This window comes from Hylobates moloch, unplaced genomic scaffold (assembly GCF_009828535.3).
Source record: "Hylobates moloch isolate HMO894 unplaced genomic scaffold, HMol_V3 SCAFFOLD_26, whole genome shotgun sequence".
Lineage (NCBI taxonomy): Eukaryota > Metazoa > Chordata > Mammalia > Primates > Hylobatidae > Hylobates > Hylobates moloch.
Window position 1 is genome coordinate 130,734 of NW_026652301.1, and position 21,792 is coordinate 152,525.

The window sequence follows — 21,792 nt, forward strand, 5'->3', positions numbered from 1 at the left end:
ACATTGGGGCAGCCATTGAGAAATGCTTACATTAAATTAGGACTGGGTGCAGTGACTGATGCCTGTAATCCCAGCTACTCAGAGGGCTTGAGCCCAGGAGGTTGAGGCTGCAGTAAGCTATGATCACACCACTGCACTCCAGTCTGGGCAAGAGAATGAGATCCTGTCTCTGAAAAATAAAAATGTTGCCTCAACCGCATAAGTGATTTTGTTTATGAAAACATGTGAGACATTTGTGGGGGACCCCAGGAAATATTTGGATGGAATTTAGAGGTGCCCAAGGTCTTGCACTAGCAGGTAGGGGTAATAAGTTATTACATTTTGGATTATTGCTGTTATTGTAACAGCACCTGTATATCCCCAGTGAGGTCTGCATTGGACAGAGACAAATGCAGTGACATTTTACAAATCTTAAGCTAGCAACCAGCACTGAAGTGTTTTTTATTTGTCAATCCCTGCATGTCAGAAACAATTGGAAACTCCTTAACCCATAGTTTCAAGATGTTTGTAAATTCTTTTTTCTTTATTTTAGATACTTTATAGTCTAAGAATAATTTTTATCTCTGGCTCATCCTCTACCCAAGTGTCTAATGCCTTTGTGAATTTATGATTCAAAATTAATTCCCCCCAAGTTAGCCTTGTATAAACAAATGATTATAGAAATGATAAAACAAATGTCAAAGTAAAATATTAAAGGGTACAGAATTTCACAAATGAAAAGACATAAAAGTGTTGCAATCTGGGCGGGACAGGGAATTGGAGAGGAGTGTGGGTATGCAGAAAAACGTTATTAAAGCATTTCAGTAAGTGATTGGGTAAGAAGACAGAGTCTAAGTTAAATCAGGGCTCAACCTGTCAGCTTGTGGCTTGAGAAGCATCATCTGGTCAGCAGTGGCCAGTCCAATGTCAAAATCTCTAATGGACACGTCCCAGCTCCTGTGGCCAGCCAGAGGTGCTAATGCTGGCCTTCACTGGGCAAGTGTGTAAATCCAGAACAAAAATTCTAATGTCATATTGCTATTGTTATGTAAGGTATGTATTTGTAGGGATTGTATGAATGTAGTAAGTTTTGTCATTACTATACCACTTTAAGTATGCTTTATCTTATTTTAAGATATGTGAGATTAAAGTAATTGACTTTATTAATGAAACAGAACGGAGGCCTCAGAAATAACACCACACGTCTACCACCATCTGATCTTTGACAAACCTGACACACACAAGCAATGGGGAAAAGATTCCCTATTTAATAAATGGTGTTGGAAAAACTGGCTAGCCATATGCAGAAAACTGAAACTGGACCCCTTCCACCTTACAGAAAAATCAACTCAAGATGGATCAAATACTTAAACATAAGACCTAGGACCATAAAAATCCTAGAAGAAAACCTAGGCAGTACCATTCAGGACAGAGGTGTGGGCAAAGACTTCATGTCTAAAACACCAAAAGCAACGGCAACAAAAGCCAAAAATGACAAATGGGATCTAATTAAACTAAAGAGCTTCTGCACAGCAAAAGAAACTATCATCAGAGTGAACAGGCAACCTACAGAATGGGAGAAATTTTTTGCAATCCTTCCATCTGACAAAGGGCTAATGTCCAGAATCTACAAAGAACTTACAAATTTACAAGAAAAAAGCAAACAACCCCATCAAAAAAATGGGCAAAGGATACGAACAGACACTTCTCAAGAGAAGACATTTATGCAGCCAACAGATATATGAAAAAACGCTCATCATCACTGGTCATTAGAGAAATGCAAATCAAAACCACAATGAGATACCATCTCACGCCGGTTAGAATGGTGATCATTAAAAAGTCAGGTTCTGGAGAGATTGTGGAAAAATAGGAATGCTTTTACACTATTGGTGGCAGTGTAAATTAGCTCAACCATTGTGGAAGACAGTGTGGTCTTTCCTCAAGGATCTAGAACTAGAAGTACCATTTGACCCAGCAGTCCCATTACTGGGCATATACCCAAAGGATTATAAATCATTCTACAATAAAAACACATGCACACGTATGTTTATTGTGGCACTATTCACAATAGCAAAGACTTGAAACCAACCAAAATGCCCATCAATGATAGACTGGATTAAGAAAATGTGGCACATACACACTATGGAATGCTATGCATCCATAAAAAAGGATGAGTTCATGTCCTTTGCAGGGACATGGATGAAGCTGGAAACCATCATTCTCAGCTAACTATCACAAGATCAGAAAACCAAAAACCGCATGTTCTCATTCATAAGTGGGAGTTGAACAATGAGAACACGTGGGCACAGGGAGGGGAACACCAAACACTGGGGCCTGTCGGGGGTGGGAGGCTAGGGAAGGGATAACATTAGGAGAAATACCTAATGTAGGTGATGGGTTGATGGGTACAGCAAACCACCATGGCACATGTATACTTATGTAACAAAATTGCATGTTCTGCACATGTAACCCAGAACTTAAAGTATTAATGATAAAAAAGAGAAAACACATACACACACACACACACACACACACACACACAAGTTATTGGCTTTATTATATTTTAAAGTTTATTAGAGTTATCATATAGATTGAATGCTAGGAAAGAATGTTCTTATTAAATTTATTAAATCTGCATTATAGTCATTTGAGCAATTCAGATGTGTTAAATACCTAATTGTAGTTCAAAGTGTCTAAGAAAATTTTGTTATTTAAGACAGGAAATTTTAGTTTTTTAACTTATGAACTAATTTAAACATTTATCAAGGAATGTGAAAATAGCTCTTCTTATTTTTGGACAATTGCTATATTTCTAAATAAAAAAAAGATTTGCCAACTGAATTTAAATGTTCAGAAAAATGGAGATTCTTAATTTATAGCTTTAATAACTTGAATACTAATGTTAAATCCTGCTACAGTCAATGATTGGGCAAGCAGACAGAATCTTTCTTTCTGGACATACAAACTCTGATTTTTAAGAACTCCAATGATAATTCCCATTGTGATCTCAGAGACACAGAGTAACTTAGTCCACATAGACCGAGTTCCATATTGGGGAAACATGCCATGGGAGAGGGGTTGTGCACGTGCAGTTCCCATGTGGGTCATGCTGTTCCTAGACGCTGAATGGAATGTCTAACTCACTCCTCATTTTTCAAAGTTTCATCTTTTCATAGCTGCTTGAATTCTTCAAGATCTTTCTTCTCCCCCACAACATTATTTAGACTCATTTATATTGCCATATGTAGCCATTTAATATTCATTCCATTCTATGAATGTACCACTGTTATTTATTCATTTTACTGTTGATGGAAATTTCAGGTTGTTTTCAGCTTTTTATTTATTATAAGCAATTTCTGTTATAAATAATCTTATACTCATCACCTGTTTGCACATGCAAGACTTTTGCTAGTATCTGTAAATATCTAGGATTGGGATTGAAGGGTGAATTAAAATAGGTGATGCCAAAGATTGTACTGATTTTTGCTGTACATCAGCATAGGAGACATCCTGTTGCTTCATGTCTTTATGAATACTTGATAGTGCCAAGATTTTTAATATTTGCCAGTCCTGTAGGACTAAAATTTTTTACCAATGGGGTTTTAATTTGTATTTCTCTGATTACAAATGAGCTGAGCATCTTTTAATGTTTTTAATATTTGGTTTCCTTCCTTTGTGAAATATTCATTTTGGCCCATTTTTTCATTGGGTTATTTATTATTTTTAATAGACCTTGACACATAGGAAGAGATATGTATTGTATGTGTTATTAATTCATAGGAGTTCTTTATATATTCATGATCCTGATCCTTTGTCAGTTTGATATGTGGCAAATATCTTCTTCCAGTTGATGGTATGTATTTTTTCTCTTTTAATGGCTATTTTTGAGGAACATAAATTCTTTTAATGTAATTTATTTTGTCAATATTTTCCTTTATAATTTCTATCCTTTGAATTGTGTTCAAGAGTGGCCTAAGTACCCTGAGGTGATAAAGATATTCCCCTATATTTTCTTCTAAAGATTTTTCATAAAAACACCCTTTTATTTTGAAACACCTTCAACCTAATAGATATGTTGAAAAGATAAAAATAGTACAAAGGACCTCAGTATACCCTATTCCCAGATGCACATATTATTTACATTTTACTCCCATTTTCTTTTGCATTCTCTCTCTCAACTTTTGAAAATCTCTTTCTTGAAATCTTTAATGGTAAAAGTAAGTAAATCATGGCCCTTTACCCAAAATGCTTCTAATATATTTTTTTTAGGAATAGGGATATGTTTCTAAAAGTTTAAAAAATTTGCTTCCCCCATTTAAATTCTTGGTCCATCAATAATTCATTTTTGAGTAAGTTATGAGGCAGAGAGACAATATACATTTTTATGGAGCTATCTAAGAGTCCCACACTCTCTGCGAATAATCCAACATTTCCTCTGTAATGTTACTTGCAACAAATGTCAAGATTTCACATGTGCATGGATCTCAGCCTGGGCTCTTCAGTTTGTGCCTTTGGTCTGTTTGTCTGTCCTATTAAGACAGACTACATTATCTTAATTACTATAGCATTGTAGTAAGTCTTGATATCTGGCTGGGGAAATTTCTCTATATACTTTGTCTTCTTCAAGAGTGTTTTAATGACCATAAGATCTTTAATCTTTCATGTAAATTTTAGAATTAGTTTGTCAATTGCCAGGAAAAGTCACTTGGGGATTTTGATGAGAAATTCATGAAATCCATTGTTAAATTAAATAAGCAGGAGGCCAGTAAACTGAGGTTGTCTTTGTACCTTGATTTCCTATGCAACAAACTGCAGTCTCACTTAGCGTGTACTTAAACTCAACATTTTTTTCTAACAAATGGCTGGGTTTCAGCCAATCACAGGTAGCCAACTGATTACATCATGAGAAAATAAGCCAAATGCCAGCTGTAGCAATTCAGATGGTTTCTCTACTTGGCTTCCATATTCAGTCTATTTCCATAGCTCACTGCTCATGCTCCTGGGTAGAGCTCTCTGAACCTCTTCTGGTTCTGAGTGCTGCCTGATTCATGAAATGTTCTTTGCTCAGATAAATTCTGCTAAACTTAATTTGTCTGAAGTTTTTCTGTTAATAGTATAAATCAATTTGCTAGAAACTGACATCTTTGCAAAATTGAGCCTTCTGATCTATGAAGTTAGTATGTTCCTCCATTTAGTTATTTTAAAAATCCCTGTAATAAGTGTTTGTAGAATATTTTTGCAGAAAAATATTGCACATCTTTTTCATATTTATGCATCAGTATTGTATATATTTCTTGATATTATAAATGGTATTTTTAAAAAATGTAAAATTCTAAATGTTTGTTATCAGTATATAGAATACAAATTGGTATTATAGCTAGTAAGCTGGCTAGAAGCTCTAATGTTAATAATATATCTGTAAATTTTTTAGGTGGTCTATGCATACAATTATATGATTTGCATATAGTAACAATTTTGTTTCTTTTTTCCCGATCCTTATATCTTTCATTTGTTTCTTATTTATCTGGGATAACTAGGACTCTTAAAATAATATTGAATAGAAGTGAGAGTAAATGTTCTTGAATTGCTCCTGATTTCAAAGGGAATAATTTGTAGTATTTCAACATTGGGTGTTTACTGTCATTTTTTGTGAAGGTCTTTGATCAAACTAGAAAGTTTTCTTCTATTCTTAGTCTATTGGATATTGAATTTCATTGAATGCTTTTCCTGAATCTCTAAGATGATTAATTGGCCCTCTTTAATCTGTTAGATCAGTTATATTAATAGATTTTTCTGAGTTTGAACTAACCTTGCATTCCTAGAATAAACCTAACTTGATTGTGATATAATACATATTATATAGGATTATATTATATAGAATTCAGTTTGTCAATATTTTGTTGAGAGTTTTGCTTCTATTTTTATGCATTAGTTTTTTTTCCTGATTTTACAAATTTTGCAAAATAAGTTGAGGTCATGTTTTCTCTTTTTCTGCTTGCTGGAAGAATTTGGTGAGATTGAAAGTGTCTGTTCCTAAATTTAGTGAGAACTCACCTGTGGAACCATTTAGGCTTAGAGTGTCTTGTGGGAAGATTTTTAATTACTGACTTAATTTTGTTAACAGTTATCAAGCCAGTCAGATTTTCTATTATTGCCTGAGTCATTTTTGGTAATTTATATTTTTCTGAGAAGTTGGCTGCTTCATGTAATTTTTCCAATTATTTTTATAAACTTACTCATAATATTGTTCTTTTATTTTTATAATTACTACTACATCTGTGGTTTGGTCCCCTTTTTATCTCAGTCTTAATATTGTTTATTTATAACTTCTCTGTCTTTTCTTGATCAGTTTTGCTGGAAGTTTATCCATTTATTAGTGTTTTTAAAGATATAACTCTTAGCATCTTGATCCTCTTTATAGCTTTTATGTTTCCTATTTTATTAACTTCTTCTCTTGCCTTTATTAGTTCTTTTTTCCTACTATCTTTGGGTCTATATTGTTTTTCAAAGTTAACTTCTTAAGTTGAATGTTGAGTGCAGTCATCTTTAATTTTTATTTCTTAAATATAATCAACATAATGATTATAGAAATTCATAAAATAAGCTGCCTTATCTGTACTGCTATTTTATTCCCTCTACTAGTTTGGAAGTTATGCAGTTTATTTCTAGTCTTTAATGTATCCCTAGAATTTTATCATGTATATTTAATCAATGTGTCTAATGTTAATGAATATTTTATTCTCTTGAATAATCTAAATATATCCATATGCTTTTCCTTCAATTACTTCTCAATCAATTTACATGCTATTACTGTCAGCAGGTAAGAGCTATATTTAACTCAGTCTGGTTTTTATTTTCTCATCTCCACAAATTAGACATTGTTATCTCTAAGTTACTCCATGATAAATAAAAAAGTCATCACCATTTTGGGTTCCAAGGTAATTATTGCAAGTCCTAATTATTGCAAGACTAATACTGGCCTTCATTGTCCTAAGGAGTGCAGAATTTTAGTCTAGGCCTGACTTGGAGGGTACCAAAACTATTTTACAAATCAAATCTGTGAAACTATTGCTGTTTCTGAGAACTGTTTACCTCAGACAAATTTCCCCTTGATTGAGATGATCAAACAACGGCTACTCTCTCACCCTTTCCTGTTTTCATACCCTGACACATACTGTGTTTTCTTTCTAATGAAACAAGTCTGGGGAATTTTCTAGTACCCCTAAAAACCTGCTTTTAAAAATAATGTTCATGAAATATTTCCTCTCTTACTGGGATTCCACTGATTTCCACTGGTTCCCTTTCCTTTCCTTGCGCCTGAAGCCTTGGGTCTTTATTGGCAAGTAAAGTATTTGGGTAAGGCATGAGATATTTAATATGTGAAAACCAAAAGCCTCAGTAAATAGTGGAGATGTGGGCTTTACTTGTCAGAGTGCATTCCATGTGTTTCCTGAGTAAACGTTTCAGAAAAACCCTTAAAGACAACAGACTCTAATCAGGCCAGCACAGCACACACACACAAAAAGGACAAGTGAAAGCGTAAGATAAGAGAGAATTATGACTATTCTCTCTACAAAGGAAAGCTCTATTTCTGAAACTGTAGAGTCAAAACAGTTGAATTCTTCGTCCTTACAGTCCTGCTGGAAGTGAAGAACTACCAGATTTCTGACCTGAACAAGAGCAAGGACCTGCCTCCAAGCTTTCGGACTCATAAACTCATGCCTTGATGCAAATGACCCTCTCAATGGATCCCTGGTACACACGCTGGGTTCCTTGATTTTGGTCTCACTCAAAGTTTATTGTGTGTCAAATTTATAAAAAGGGAAAAGCCCGTCTGTGATCAGATGAAGAGACAATGCAAATCTTACCTGGCTATGACGGTGCTGGGTCACAGCAGGCCTGCAGGCCCTCAGGAGGCAATGTGGCTTCCCTGCAGACATCCTGCGGGTGCTGGGGTGAGAAGACAACAGGCCTTTGGAAGATGTGGTGCAAAGTCAAGCCACAAAGTGACAATGATGACCTCTGACTGAGAAGTAGAAGACTGAAGGGAGAATGTTAAAATGTGGTCAATATTTTGACTGCAAACTCTACACTCAAAATGATCTTTTACTTTTTTTTTTTAAATCCATAAAATGGGTTTATCTGAGATAAACAGACATCTCTTTGTTCAGTATGGGGAAATTTCTTCCATAAATATGCAGTAATAGAGGATGTTTTTCCCTTTGAAGTTTACTGCTTATAGTATTTCTAGATCTCAACTTGTGAACATTACCAATATTGCAACATTTTGCTTCATCACAGAGTGTTTTAAGTTTTACCTCTCATTTCTTGAATGGTTGTGGAGACTGTCAAATCGAAGTCTGGGGCATGTCTTTTCTAAACTTGCTTAGAATCCTTCTAGAGCGGCCGGGTGCGGTGGCTCACACCTGTAATCCCAGCACTTTGGGAGGCCGAGGCGGGTGGATCATGAGGTCAGGAGATCAAGACCATCCTGGCTAACACAGTGAAACCCCGTCTCTACTAAAAATACAAAAAATTAGCCGGGCAAGGTGGCGGGTGCCTGTAGTCCCAGCTACTCGGGAGGTTGAGGCAGGAGAATGGCGTGAACCCCATGGGGTGGAGCCTGCAGTGAGCCGAGATCGTGCCACTGCACTCCAGCCTGGGCGACAGCAAGACTCTGTCTCAAAAAAAAAAAAAAAAAAAAAAGAGAATCCTTCTAGAGCTTATCTTTTTCTTAAGATTGAGGGCTGTCATAGATGAATTTAAATTTCTATGTTTCCAATAGAAAATTCATGTTTAATTTCTAAATGAATATAAGGTATTCTTTTTGAGAGTAATTTTATTTTTTTAATCATAATCACTTAAAAATATCTAAGTGTTTTGTGAGGATAGAAACTTTATAATTTTATATTTGTATTTATTTATTTAGACATTGTCTCACTCTGTCACCCAGGCTGGAGTATAATGGCACAATCTTGGCTCACTGCAACCTCCACCTCCCGGGTTCAAACAATTCTCCTGCCTCAGCGTCCCAAGTAGCTGGGATTACAGGCATGTACCACCATGCCCAGCTAATTTTTGTAATTTTAGTAGAGATGAGGTTTCGCCTTGTTGGCTAGGCTGGTCTTGGACTCCTGACCTCAGGTGATATGTCCACCTCGGCCTCCCAAAGTGCTGGGATTACAGGCATGAGCCTGTAATCATATATTTAGACATATGTTCATGTGTGTGCTTTATTTTAAATTATATTAATATTTGTCCAGTGTCCCCAGTGTGCCAGGTACTACTGTGTCTTACATATAGCAATTTATTTGATCCTCATGAAAGCCCTATGAATATGTACTGTCATTATTTCCATTTCATATGTGAAGAAGCCCGGGCACAGAGGGGTTAAGTGACTTCCCCCCAGTCACACAGCTCATGATGCCGGACCTATAGCGCTGCTGACTCTCGTGACGCTCTGCTGTAATATAATAACTCTCTGGCCAGATGCGCTCAGAATTTAACCTGTTTCCCAGGTTCATCCACATGTGGAAGCTGCATTAACTTCTAGAACCACCAGGACGTTATGCTAAGCCAGACACCAAAGGACAAATGCTGTCTGATTCCACTGGCGTGGCATCCCTAGAATAGGCAAATTCATGGAGACAGAAAGTAGAATGATGGCTGCCGGGGCCTGGGGAAGGAGGCATGGGAGTTGTTGTTTAATGGGTACAGGGTTTCATTTTGTTGGGGAAAGGAGTTCTGGAGATAGATGGGGGGCTGGTTGTGCAACATGTAAATGTACTTACTGCTACTGAATGGTGCACTTAAAATGGTTAAAAATGCTATTTTTTTTTACTATAATTTAAAACACCCCACTAAAATTATCTTCAGTAGGCCAATGATTCAGGGAACACAGAGCATCTCCTGTTACTGGGAGTTTCTGGGTAATGGAAAAGTTGTGTTCAGCTACTTTGAACCCTTCAGAAGCAAGGGAGACTTCAAACTGGGGATTGACCTGAGAGATAGCTATAAGTTGGAAAATTGTGCGTGGCTTTGATTCTGTCATAAGCATTTCACCTTTTGGTTTCTGCTGTGGATTGATGGAAAAGAGAGGCTAGAGCTGCGTCTGGTGGGAGGGCTGGAGACCGCGGCTGTGGCGCCCCTCTCCTACTGCACCGGGAGTAGGGGAATTGGCTTGCCTGCTGGCAGGCCTCCCCGGGCTTGGCTCTGTGAGCCTCTCTCGCAGGTCTGGGCTCCAGCTTTTGGACATTTTTGCCCCTGAGTGAGCGCCTTTGGCTGCTGTGGTCTCTGTGTGTCCCAGCCTGCTGCCTCCCTGCAGTGCTCCGGGACTGGGCCTCCACCACAATAATAATCACCACCGTTTTCTCAGGCACCAGGGCACACACAGTCAGGTGTAGTCTTCACAGCAGCCCCTTCAGGTCAGTGCCAGTACCCCCAATTAACAGAGGAAGACGCTTCCTCCAATCCCCACTGATGAAATTAGGGCCCTCAAATACACTTTCTCATAGTACCCTGTACATTTGATCCCAGCCCTTTCCTCCATGCAGTTGCCAGATGGGCATAATTTGTTGTGATGTCTAGCTCCCTTATTAGTAAGCTCTGCCTCTGTTTTTGTTCCTAAAAGTAACTCCAGCAAGAGGCAACACAGTGCTGGGCTGCATTAGGCTTTTGGCCAACATTTATAGAATGAAGAAATGAGTTGCATAACATGTCCAAGGTCCTGTTGCAAATCAATGACAGGTTAAAAAACAGGATTAAAATAAAACCCTATCACATATCTCTTCCTTGTTCTCTGTTTTAAAAATTATATATGTACGCACACATGTACATATGTATATGTATATGTGTGTACATATGTGTGTGTGTGCGTATCTGTGTATGTGTGTATATATACATGCTTTTTAAAAAATGAGGCAGGAAGGGCCGGGCGTGGTGGCTCAAGCCTGTAATCCCAGCACTTTGGGAGGCCGAGACAGGTGGATCACCTGAGGTCAGGAGTTCAAGGCCAGCCCGGCCAATGTAGTGAAACCCCATCTCTACTAAAAATAAAAAAAATTAGCTGGGTGTGGTGGTGGGCGCCTGTAATCCCAGCTACTCGGGAGACTGAGGCAGGAGAATCACTTGAACCCGGGAGGCAGAGGTTGCAGTGAGCCGAGATCATGCCATTGCACTCCAGCCTGGGCAACAGGAGTGAAACTCCATCTCAAAAAAATAAATAAAATAAAATAAAAATAGGGCAGGAAGAAGAGAAGAGGAAGACCTGTATTTCCCTAAGGGAAGAAGCAAGCGGGGGTGAATGACAGCCTTCAGTGACAGGCAGGGGATGTCAGAGAGAGTCAATGCCAGAGGCTTGGCTTCTGGTTGGGCAGCAGAGGCCCTCAGGGTGACAGCCCTCCCTCCCAAGGCTGGGATACATCAAGAATCAGGTGGAACTACTGATTGAGATCAGAGTCCATCAAGTCCCCACTGCATGAAGCTCAGTTCTCCTCCACACTGACTAGCCCGTCTCTGTCAGCACCTTCCCTCACTGTCCCCTGCTATGGCCTGAATGTTTGTGCCCCCCCAAATTTATATGTTGATACAAAATCCCCAATGCAGTAGTCTTTAGAGATGGAGCCTTTGACAGGTGATTAGGTCATGAAGGCTCTGCCCTCATGAATAGAGTTAGCGCTCTTATAAAAGAGGCTTGGTAGAGTTTGTTTGCCCCTTCCCCTTCTGCCATGTGAGGAACATACAAGACGTCATCTATGAGTGAGCCCTCGCCAGACACAAAATCTGCTGGCGCCTTGATCTTGGACTTCCCAGCCTCCAGAACTGTGAGCAATACATTTCTGCTGTTTATGAATTACCCAGTCCAAGGTATTTCACTATAGCAGCCTGAAATGGACTAACACATTCCCTATTCACACATTAACACACACACCCAGACATGTAACATGTACCTGCACACACACAAACACATCCTCAAATCTACACATATGCACACTCACAGACACATACACTTATACACACCCACACAGATCCACATATGAACATACACACACACACATACACACACAGACTCACACCTGCACATACACTCACACATACACCCACACGTAGTCACACACACTTGCCCATGTGGGAGTCTGAAAACATTTTCATGCTTTCTGAGGCTCCCTATTTCCTGTGGAATTAAGTTCAAACTCCTTGGCATAGCATTTGGGGCCTGTCACATGGAATCTGAACATGTTTTTCCGACCCTTTCTTCTCCCACATAGCGCTATCCATGACATCCATCAGGAGGCAATTGGGTTCCCAGCCTGGATTACACTGGTTGGCAAGAAGGCTGTGAGTTGGAAGCCTGACATCGGGAGCCCTCTTTCCTTGTCTATGCCATCAAAGCCTTCCATCATTGTGACATCCCTGAGGGCTGTCTGAGGGAGCAAACCACCTGGTAGGACTTTTCACATGTTTGCTCAAGATTTTTTAATCTGCCCTAATCCTCCCTATACCTGTTGAACCCTTCAAAAAAACACAGACAAAAGCACTACTTAGCAAATCTTTCCTCAATCCCTTCACTTAGGGGAAAACCCTTTCAAGCCCTTCCTCCATACAGAGAACTTCCATACAGGTCTCTGTATGCCTCCCTGTGCCACATACCAGCCCCACACTGAAGATGCTTGGCTTACTTCTTTCGTCAAGTCTGCAGTCCTTGAACTGAGGATGGTTAAGTGCTGTATTTGTGTCATTTCAAAGAGTTTAACAGGACACCTTGTACAAATCAGGTGCTCTAAAAAATCATTTATTTCTCTTTGATATAAAAAGGCTACTACATTTTGTGGTCAGTAAATTCTTCCATAGTTATTTGGCTCAACTGATAACATTGTGTGTTGAAATGTATCTAAGACAACCATTTGAGTGTAAATCTTATCTGATCGGGAAAAATCACTAGGCCAATAACTTCTTCCTGAGGTTGGTTTACATGAATAGCTCTTCCCTGGGCTGGTCTTAGGGGAAATGGAATCCTGGGGAGACCAGATGTGCAAGGGTATCAGGGAAGGGCCAGTTTTATGGGATCAAGTTCTTGGTGGGAAGCAGGAAGAGGCAGCTAGGTCATAAGATAAAAGTGAGAAAATTTTAGAAAAAGAAATGCAGGGAAGGAAGGAGACAGGAAGAAAGACATAACTTAACAGAACTTAAAAGTCCCATTTCTCCTAATTAAAAATTTTTGCCTTGGCTGGGCATGTCAAGCCATAGGGTCAAAACTGAATTAAGAGGTTTATGCGAAAGTATTCCCATCACACTTTCTAAGTGTTTGTGGAAGTGAAAATTTTCTCACTAGAACAGTTCAGTGATTTTTGCTTCATTGTCCATTATTTTTAAAATGATCTCCCACATGAATAGCATATCAGCTTTTATATAAGCTACCATGGGTTATGAGCTCTTAAGAGGAAAATGTCTATCCCAGTAAAAAAAAATTATTATTGCTACTTTATTACTTTTGAATTCAGCTGAAGCTTCGCGTTGGGGCCATTGGGACATCTTACATGCATTGCTTTGATCTCTATGTTATTTATTTCCATATCAGCATGAGTTTTTTCCTGGGAAATCTCTAGTTTCTGGCTGAGGGATTCTTTGGCAGTGCAGATGCTGTGTCGAAAAGAGTAGGTCCCTGGGATTTGCCACACAGTTCAGCATGTAGATTTACCTTTGAAGGCTTAAAAACTATCCGAAGTGGGATTGCGAAGAAAAGAGTTATTTTTTTCCTCTTACCTCTGAGTCCAATTACCTAATAAAGATTCATCATTCCTTTTGTCCGAGGAGCCCTGTGACCTAATTTTGCTCCTTGCCTCGTTTCAGATATCGCAACCCATTTTTGTGCATTCTGCTTCCCTAATGAAATCCACATGTCTTAAATCAATAAAGCCATTGTTTAACTTCCTTCTCTTAAGCAGTGCCTTTTGCAGGGTCTATTTTGTTTGCATACTTGTTTGTAGGAAACACGTCTCCTTATCTAGAATCTTCCCCTTCTCCCGCCAACTTTGAGATCTTTTTCTTATCCTTCCTTTTAATGATTATCAGTTTGATGGTGTGCAGCTATTAAATGTTCTTTAATGGCCTAGTCAAGAGAAAATTTTGTTTATGCAGGTTTTCTTTCTTGTTAATTGTTTGTTTTAGATAGGTCAAAAAATTAACAGTGGAAAATTCAATGTGTTTGTTCAGTATCTTTGTATACACTTAGAATGTAAAACCCCCCTGTGCAAACTTCAGAAACTCAGTTTTTATTGCCTGTTTCCAGACCCCCCAGTCTGTCCCTTTTTCCATTCAAGAGTCACCACTAAGAACTACTGAGTATTAGATCTTTTTGTGCTTTTGAGGCTCCCAGATCATGACAAGGCCCTCTTAGTGGCTTTCTGTTCCTAATAAACCTAAAACTCATGAAAGTTGCCTGATGTGAAAGTCAGGCTACTTTCACAGGGAACATTTTACTTGTCTCAAAATCCAGGGATTCAGCATAGAAGCCAACTTGAGTGGAAGAAGAAAACACCCATTTGTACCATCTCTGGAGCTTTGAGCCTCTCTGTAAATTCTAAGTTGTTCTCCACCCCATCACTGACTTTCAACAGAGTTGGTCAAGGGCTGGCCCCACAGCACTTCCTGTGAATCTGCTGGGAATCTTTCCTTTCCGGTTTCTCATGGAAGAAAGTGTGAGCTGGGTTATCAAGTAGGTGCTTCAATATGGAGAATGAGGATGAGGATAGCGGAACACTGAGTTCCACTTATCATCCTACAAATTCTCTTGGATTCAACCTTGCCCAGTGGGTGAACTAGAAGAAGGGATAAACAAATGGTGGGTCAGACCTTCTACTGTTCACACACTCTTCGTGACCCCCCCTTTTTTTTCTTCCTTCATTATCTTTCTTGGCCTTTTTGTGGGCTCCTGCCTGCATCTCTTTTTCTCATTTTAAGCCTCTTGCCAGAGTTAGGGCAACTGTCCTCTTCCCACATCATCTTCGTTCTCTGAAGTTTTATTTAAATCATATCCTAAAAAATGCCTTTTCTTTTCCTGAAAAGCTCTACTGTTACCATTCTGGACTTGATGTGAGAAGGTGAGCTTGGAATTAAATCCTCGCACGCAGCAGAAATAACTAGCTTGTCACTTTAAAAATAAACAAAAACCCCAAAACCCAAACCTTTCCACTACTGCTTTATGGACATCTTTCCTTTCAAGGCAGTCACTGAAATGTAAAGGAATGAGCACAATGTCCTGCTTTGTTTATCTGAGAAACACCAGTAGCTCCCAGACGCTTCTGTTTTCTTCAAGAAAGACAGAAAGAGAGAATCTGGCTGTATTTGCTGTGACCAAGGGTCAACCCCTTCTTCTGTCTTCCACATTCTCTCCTGCTGGGCTCTTCCTTCTTCTGAAACATTCCCTCTTCGATGTCTAGGATGACCTCTCTCACTTTGAGTCCTTTTGAGAGTCAAACATTTCCTGTGGGTTGGCCTCCTTTGGCGCTTCACTTCCTTTCTTTCTTTGAACTGGGGAGGCAAGAAGACAGTCAATGTGGAGCCAGAAGCCAAGCTTAGCTTCACGGTGCCTGATGTCCTGTAAAAGGGGACACCATGTGGAAAAGCCGAGAGAGTTCCAGGAGTAGGGTTCAAGACATTCTGCTTTTTGCTGGTGACAAGATCCACAGGTGGTTTGCAGGACTGGAGTAAGCCTGGAGAAGCCTCATGGACCCTCCACATCTAACACTAGTTTGAGGCCAGGCTCCCCATCTCCCTCTCCAGCACACTCTTCTCTGTACACAGGTATTTGTTTCTACCTCTTCCCTTAATTGGCCTAGGCAGCAAAATGGGGTGCTCTGAACATTATCAGGGGCTGCACGGGGAATGCAGTGGTGGTGGCACAGCAGAGCTGGTGTAACCAGCTGGTCACACCCTTATTGTTGTCATCATGATTTACTGACTGGGCGGTGCTGCTATGGTTAATGTATGCCTGAGTTAGAAATGGGTCTAAGACGTCTTAAAACAAGACAGATTGTGTGTAAGGAGAGGAACAGCAAACAGGTTTCATTTTCATTGCTAGTCCCAGTACTGGCACCTAGAGTGAGATGTTAACAAAGATTTTGAAGCTTTCTTCTGGCCCAACAAGCAAATGATTGGTTATGGGAGGGAGGAGTGGCAGCGAGAGTGTTTTCCTTTGGGTTTACTTCTTTTGCTACCAGAGGAGGACATGATTGAAAGGCAAAGGGATTAGCCTTCTCCCTTGATTCTTGGTCTGAGCCTCTCATTCCTTGCTATGTTTCTCAGGGGCTCTTTGGTGCCTCCCAGTCCTGATGTATCCAGTCTCACCCCATAAGTTCATTGGAAAGAAGAGTGAAGAGAGAACCAAGGGAGCAGAGACTCAAGAAAGAGAAGAGCGCCTCATAGGTCACACTCCCAGGGAGTATAAGGAGTGTGTGCCCAACTCCTCCACCCGTAGCTGGGAAAGTTGGAATGATTCTAACCTCTTTGTGTGATAACTCCTCAAATTCTAGCACGGGGATAATAGAGGCTTGTTGTGAGAATTAGATGAGATAATGTATAAAAGTTCTTGGAATTTTTTACTGGCTTTATAAATGTCAACTATTTTCATTAAAGTATATATAAGCTCTTGCTTTTCCTAGTATAAGCTTTTCTCCTATGGTGGCCCAATGGCATCCCTAATGATTTCATCATGCCCTGGTTCACGTCAGGGTTCCTCCCTTTTGGGACTCTCTGAGCTTCTTTTGTAGATAGAATGTGTGGCTTTTGGGGAAATAGAGGCATTGCAGGATTGGAGCATAAGTCCAGAAGGAATCTTGACAGTCTTCTAATTTCCACATTAGAAACTCATAGGATGGAGCCAGAGCTGGGCTGGAGAGGATTTTCAGCATTCCTCTCCAGCCCAGCAAGTCGATGGGGACTTTGATAAAACCATAATGAAGATGATGAGGGGTGCAGGGTCTTCCTGCTTCCCTTGCATCCTCTCCAACTTCCAGGCTGCCCTTCCTTCTGGTACCCAGGGCCACCTTCAGTGTGTGGTCCAGGATGGATCCAGGCCTTTTCTCATGAGTTCAATAAACCTCATCCCCTGAGAGAAGCATCGTGATCGGGCTTTAGGAGGTCATCTGATTCTGGTGATATTTACTGGTAGAAATGGCTGATATATGGGATCACTTGGCAGTATTTAATACCTTTTAAAAGAGAAGCCAATTAACCAAGATTATGGTAGAATGTGGTACATTTTTTAGCTTGGAGGGCCTTTCATTCTCCACCAATATTTCAGAAAATCAGGAGTTAGTAAATCAGTACTGTTGGCTGCTAGTCACTGATTCAGACAGGCTTCTCCTCATCCATATTGGGGTTTTATTAAAAAAAAAATTCAGGAAGGAGATTGTCTACTTCATCACATAACTCTCCTTGACTGTTCAATAATCCTCACTATCAGGATGTTTTCTCTTGTATCTAAGCTAAATCCTGTCCGTGCTGTTTGATCCATTTTATTTCCTCTTGTCCTGCCCTTAGTGGAAACAGAAAACAGCTGGCGACTGTTTGTTGCACACAACAAAGGATTCTGGCTTTTAAGCCTATTCAATTAAAAGGAAACTCACTAAAGCAGCCACCCCCATTGCAGAGCTCTGGGGCCCCAATCTAACTGCTGGGCTAGGGTCTTGCACTTCAGAAAACCAGAGGCACAACCATATACCAGTTTTATGTCCTTGCTGTGTGTGTGACAAATCCTGTGTTTAACTTGGGCGAGCTTCAGAAGGTTCTCGTTGTACCACATTCCAACTAAGAGCCTGCCACAGGAGGCCTGCATTTGAACCCTGTTGACGTTCTCCACAACCTTTCAGACTTCGCTAATGGAGCCGACCAAGTAGCTGCCACGGAGGACATGGATACTGTCACCATTGTGGAAACATGGTGTTTATCCACTTGGAAAAAAGGGGAGGTATGGAGAGTGTCAATACATAAAACTGCAGGGCCAATTCTGTGTGCATTCTCCTTTATAGTATTCAGCATTTCATTTCATAGAGCAAGACTCCTTAGCCAGCTTGGTGAAAAAAAAAAGAGGGAGACAGGTTTCATTTGTAATGAACTCAGGACTCTGACCTGAATGTGGTTAGAATACAAGTCTATGCCGAAAGGTTCTTGCCGATGCAGCAAAAACACTTCTGAAATAGGAATCAATGTTCAGGTTTTTCCCTGGCTAGTTTATCTTTGCTGTGTCATCCACTGCTTTTCAAGTAGGATCTGGGGACTGGTGTAGAGTTCCAGAAGTAACTCATAATAATAAAAACGAACATTTATCGAACACACATGCCAAGTATTTGATGCATATTAACTCCTAATCCTTTCAACAACGCTCTGAAGTAGGCACTGCTGCTATCCCCATGATATAGATAAAGAAACTGAGGCACAGAAAGATTAGGAACTTGCCCAAAGTATCTGTTATAGCAAGAAGTAGAGACATAACTTGAATCCAGGCAGTTTAGTTCCAGAGCCCAGAATCTCAGCCAAGCATGACATGACATCTGTGCCCAAAGCCATGAGTCAAATATGGCCACCTCTCTGAAAGTTCCTGTTGCTCAATGATGAGTAGTTCGACACATCGGTTTTTTTTTACAGTGATAAAGCAGATGCAGCATGGAGTCTTATGCAAACATGCAAAATCAAAGAATTTTTAGTATGCAGTGAATTACTCCAAGCTGCACCTTGGAGTCCCCTGGGGCATGTACTTCACCTCCTCTGATGTCTGGGGTAGTACTCTGATGACAAATGTAAGAGCTACAGTGGCGTTCCTTACCTCTTCCTCTTCTCAGTTACCTGCACTGAAGCCAGAGGTCAGAGGTCAGATGTTAGGTGCTGATAAGACAATCTCCTGTCACGTTTTTTTCGACCATTGCTCTACCTCCTTTTTTCTGGTATGGTCAAGGATAGGAAAGGGGTTGTGATGGTTAATACTGAGTGTCAACTTAATTGGATTGAAGGATACAAAGTATTGATCCTGGGCATGTCTGTGAGAGTGTTGCTAAAAGAGATTAACATTTGAGTCAGTGAGCTGGGGAAGGCAGATCCACCCTTAATCTGGTGGGCTCAATCTAATCAGCTGCCAGTGAATATAAAGCAGGAAGAAAAACGTGAAAAGGAGAGATGGGCCTAGCCTCCCAGCCTACATCTTTGTCCTGTGCTGGATGCTTTCTGCCCTCAAACATAGAACTCCAAGTTCTTCAGTTTTGGGACTCTGACTGGCTCTCCTCGTCAGCTTGCAGACAGCCTATTGTGCGACCTTGTGATCATGTAAGTTAATACTTAGTAAACTCCTTTTTATATCTATCTGTGTATCTATGTATCTATCTATGTATCTATGTATGTATGTATCTATTATCTATCTATCTATCTATCATCTATCTATCTATCTATCTATCTGTCATCTATCTATCTATCATCTATCTACTTATCCTATAGGTCTGTCCCTCTAGAGAACCCTGACTAATACAGAGGCAAAGCTAGGTCATGCCAGTGACCTTATCGCAGGGTGAGGAGGGAGCATTTCCTTAGATGCTGGGGCCCACATCCCAGAAGTAGGGTCTGTGTATCATGGCTGCTCAGTCACTCTTTGTGTCCTTCCCGGGCTCCTGATGCCCCACCACTGGTGGGCTGCCCCCCTCCCAGTGCTCTGTGCAGGAAGAAATGGAGCTACTCTCCATGCTCATCTGCATCTCAGCTGTCTATTGACGACACCACAAAACTGTTGAAAGACAAGGAGAGTCCTTTCTGGTCTTGATATGTGTTTGTGCCACACTTCACCATACTTCCTGCCTTTCTGGGAATCAGGAACACAGGGTTCAGCAAAGCGGGACCCTTATCAGCTCTTCCCCCATTGCCTGTTTACAAGGAGAAGCCAACACACAGCTGGAGGACCTCCTGTGGGTGGGGCTTGAACACCACCAAGAGCTGTGCTCCCTTTCTCACTCAAGGCTCAATTGCTGGTGAGCAGCAAGTTTGCGTTGGCAAAACAAATTCGCTCTGCTGACCTTGTTTTACTCCTTTCTCTTCCCCATTGGATTATTACAAACAAAATGCTAAGAAAGACTGTGCTCATAAAATGCACCTGGATCATGAACAGTGTGCTGAACCAGAGTCTACTTTGAGAATTTTCTCCTTCTACTGTTTATATGACCTTTTTCTCTTTCCTGTGTGTGTTTTTAATTTTACCTTTTATTTTTAAATAACTATAGATTCACATGCAGTTATAAAAAAAATAAAGAGAGATCTCCTGTACCCTTTACCCAGTTTCCCCCAATGTTAACATTCTATAAAACTGTAGTACAGTATCACAACCAGGATATTGCTATTGATATAGTCAAGTACAGAACAATTCCATCATTGCCAGGATCCCTCATGTTGGTCTTTTATAGCCACATCTATTTCCCTCTCTTCTTAATCACTGCCAACCACTAATCTGTTCCCCATTTCTATAATTTTGTCATTTAAATAATGTTACGTATGGAATTAAATGTGGGATTGGCTTTTTTACTGAGCATAATTCTCTAGAGACTATGTGTATCAATAGCTAAATTCTTTATATTACTGAGGAGTATTCCTTGGTAAGAATGTACCAAAGTTTGTTTAACCATTCACTCATTGAAAGACATCTAGGTTGGCTAGGTGCCGTGGCTCACACCTGTAATCCCAGCACTTTGGGAGGCCGAGGAGGGCGGATCATGAGGTCAGGAGTTAGAGACCATCCTGGCTAACACAGTGAAACCCCATCTCTACTAAAAATATGAAAATTAGCCGGGTGTGGTGGTGGATGCCTGTAGTCCCAGCTACTTGGGAGGCTGAGGCAGAAGAATGGCATGAACTCAGGAGGCAGAGCTTGCAGTGAGTCGAGATAGCACCACTGCACTCCAGTCTGGGCAACAGAGTGAGACTCCTTCCCCCCACAAAAAAAGAAAGACATCTAGGTTGTTTTTAGTTTTTGACTATTAGGAAGAAATCAGATATAAAAATTTGTGCTCAGGTATTGGTATGAATGTAAGTTTTATTTCTCTGGGATAAATGCCCAGGAATGTAATTGCTGAGGTATATGGTAGTTGCAAGTTAATTTTTTTAAGAAACTGCCAACTGTTTTCCAAAGTGGCTATACCATTTTACATTCCCACCAGCAATGCATGAATGATACAGTTTCTCTGCATCCTGGTTATCCTGATAGATGTAGTAATATCTCATTGTGGTTTTAATTTACATTTCCCTGATAGCTAAAGATGTTGAATATCTTTTTGTATAACTTCGTTGTCATCTGAATACCCTCTTCTGTGAAATGCCCCTTATGTCTTTTCCCCATTTTTCAACCAGGACTGTTGAGTTTTTTACTGATGGGTTTTGAGAGTTCTTTATATATTCTAGATACTAATCCTTTGTTGGCTATGTGGTTTGCAAATATTTACTCCCAATCTGTGGTTTGTCTCTTTATGCTCTTAACAGTGTCTTTTGCAAAACAAAAACTTTTAATTTTGATGAAGTCAAATTTATCAATTTTTCTTTTATGGATCATGATTATGGTATCAAGCTTAAGAAGTCTTTGCCTAGCTCTAAATCATGACAATTTTATTATATTCCCCCCTAAACATCTTATAGTTTTACATTTAAGCCTGTGGCCCATTTTGAATTAATTTTTGGAGAAGGCATGAGACAGAGGTCTAGGTTCATTTTTTTTGCCTGTGGATGTCCAATTGCTCTAACACCATTTATTGAAATTGACTCTTTGCTGGACTGCATGTTCATCATTGTCAA

At 40.0% G+C, this 21,792-nt stretch overlaps 1 protein-coding gene across 2 annotated transcripts in view; it reads right to left on the minus strand.

Moving 5' to 3' along the window:
* Positions 1-21,792, minus strand: part of LOC116463124 (uronyl 2-sulfotransferase) — a 442,893-nt gene that overhangs the window by 26,830 nt on the left and 394,271 nt on the right. Inside the window, exon 13 of one of the 2 annotated variants that reach the window (XR_004246582.2) lies at positions 7,848-8,020. The exons of the other annotated variant lie outside the window; for it this stretch is intronic. The gene's annotated coding sequence lies outside the window, so the exon portion shown is untranslated. The remainder of the gene's footprint in view (positions 1-7,847; positions 8,021-21,792) is intronic. 2 annotated transcript variants of the gene reach the window in all.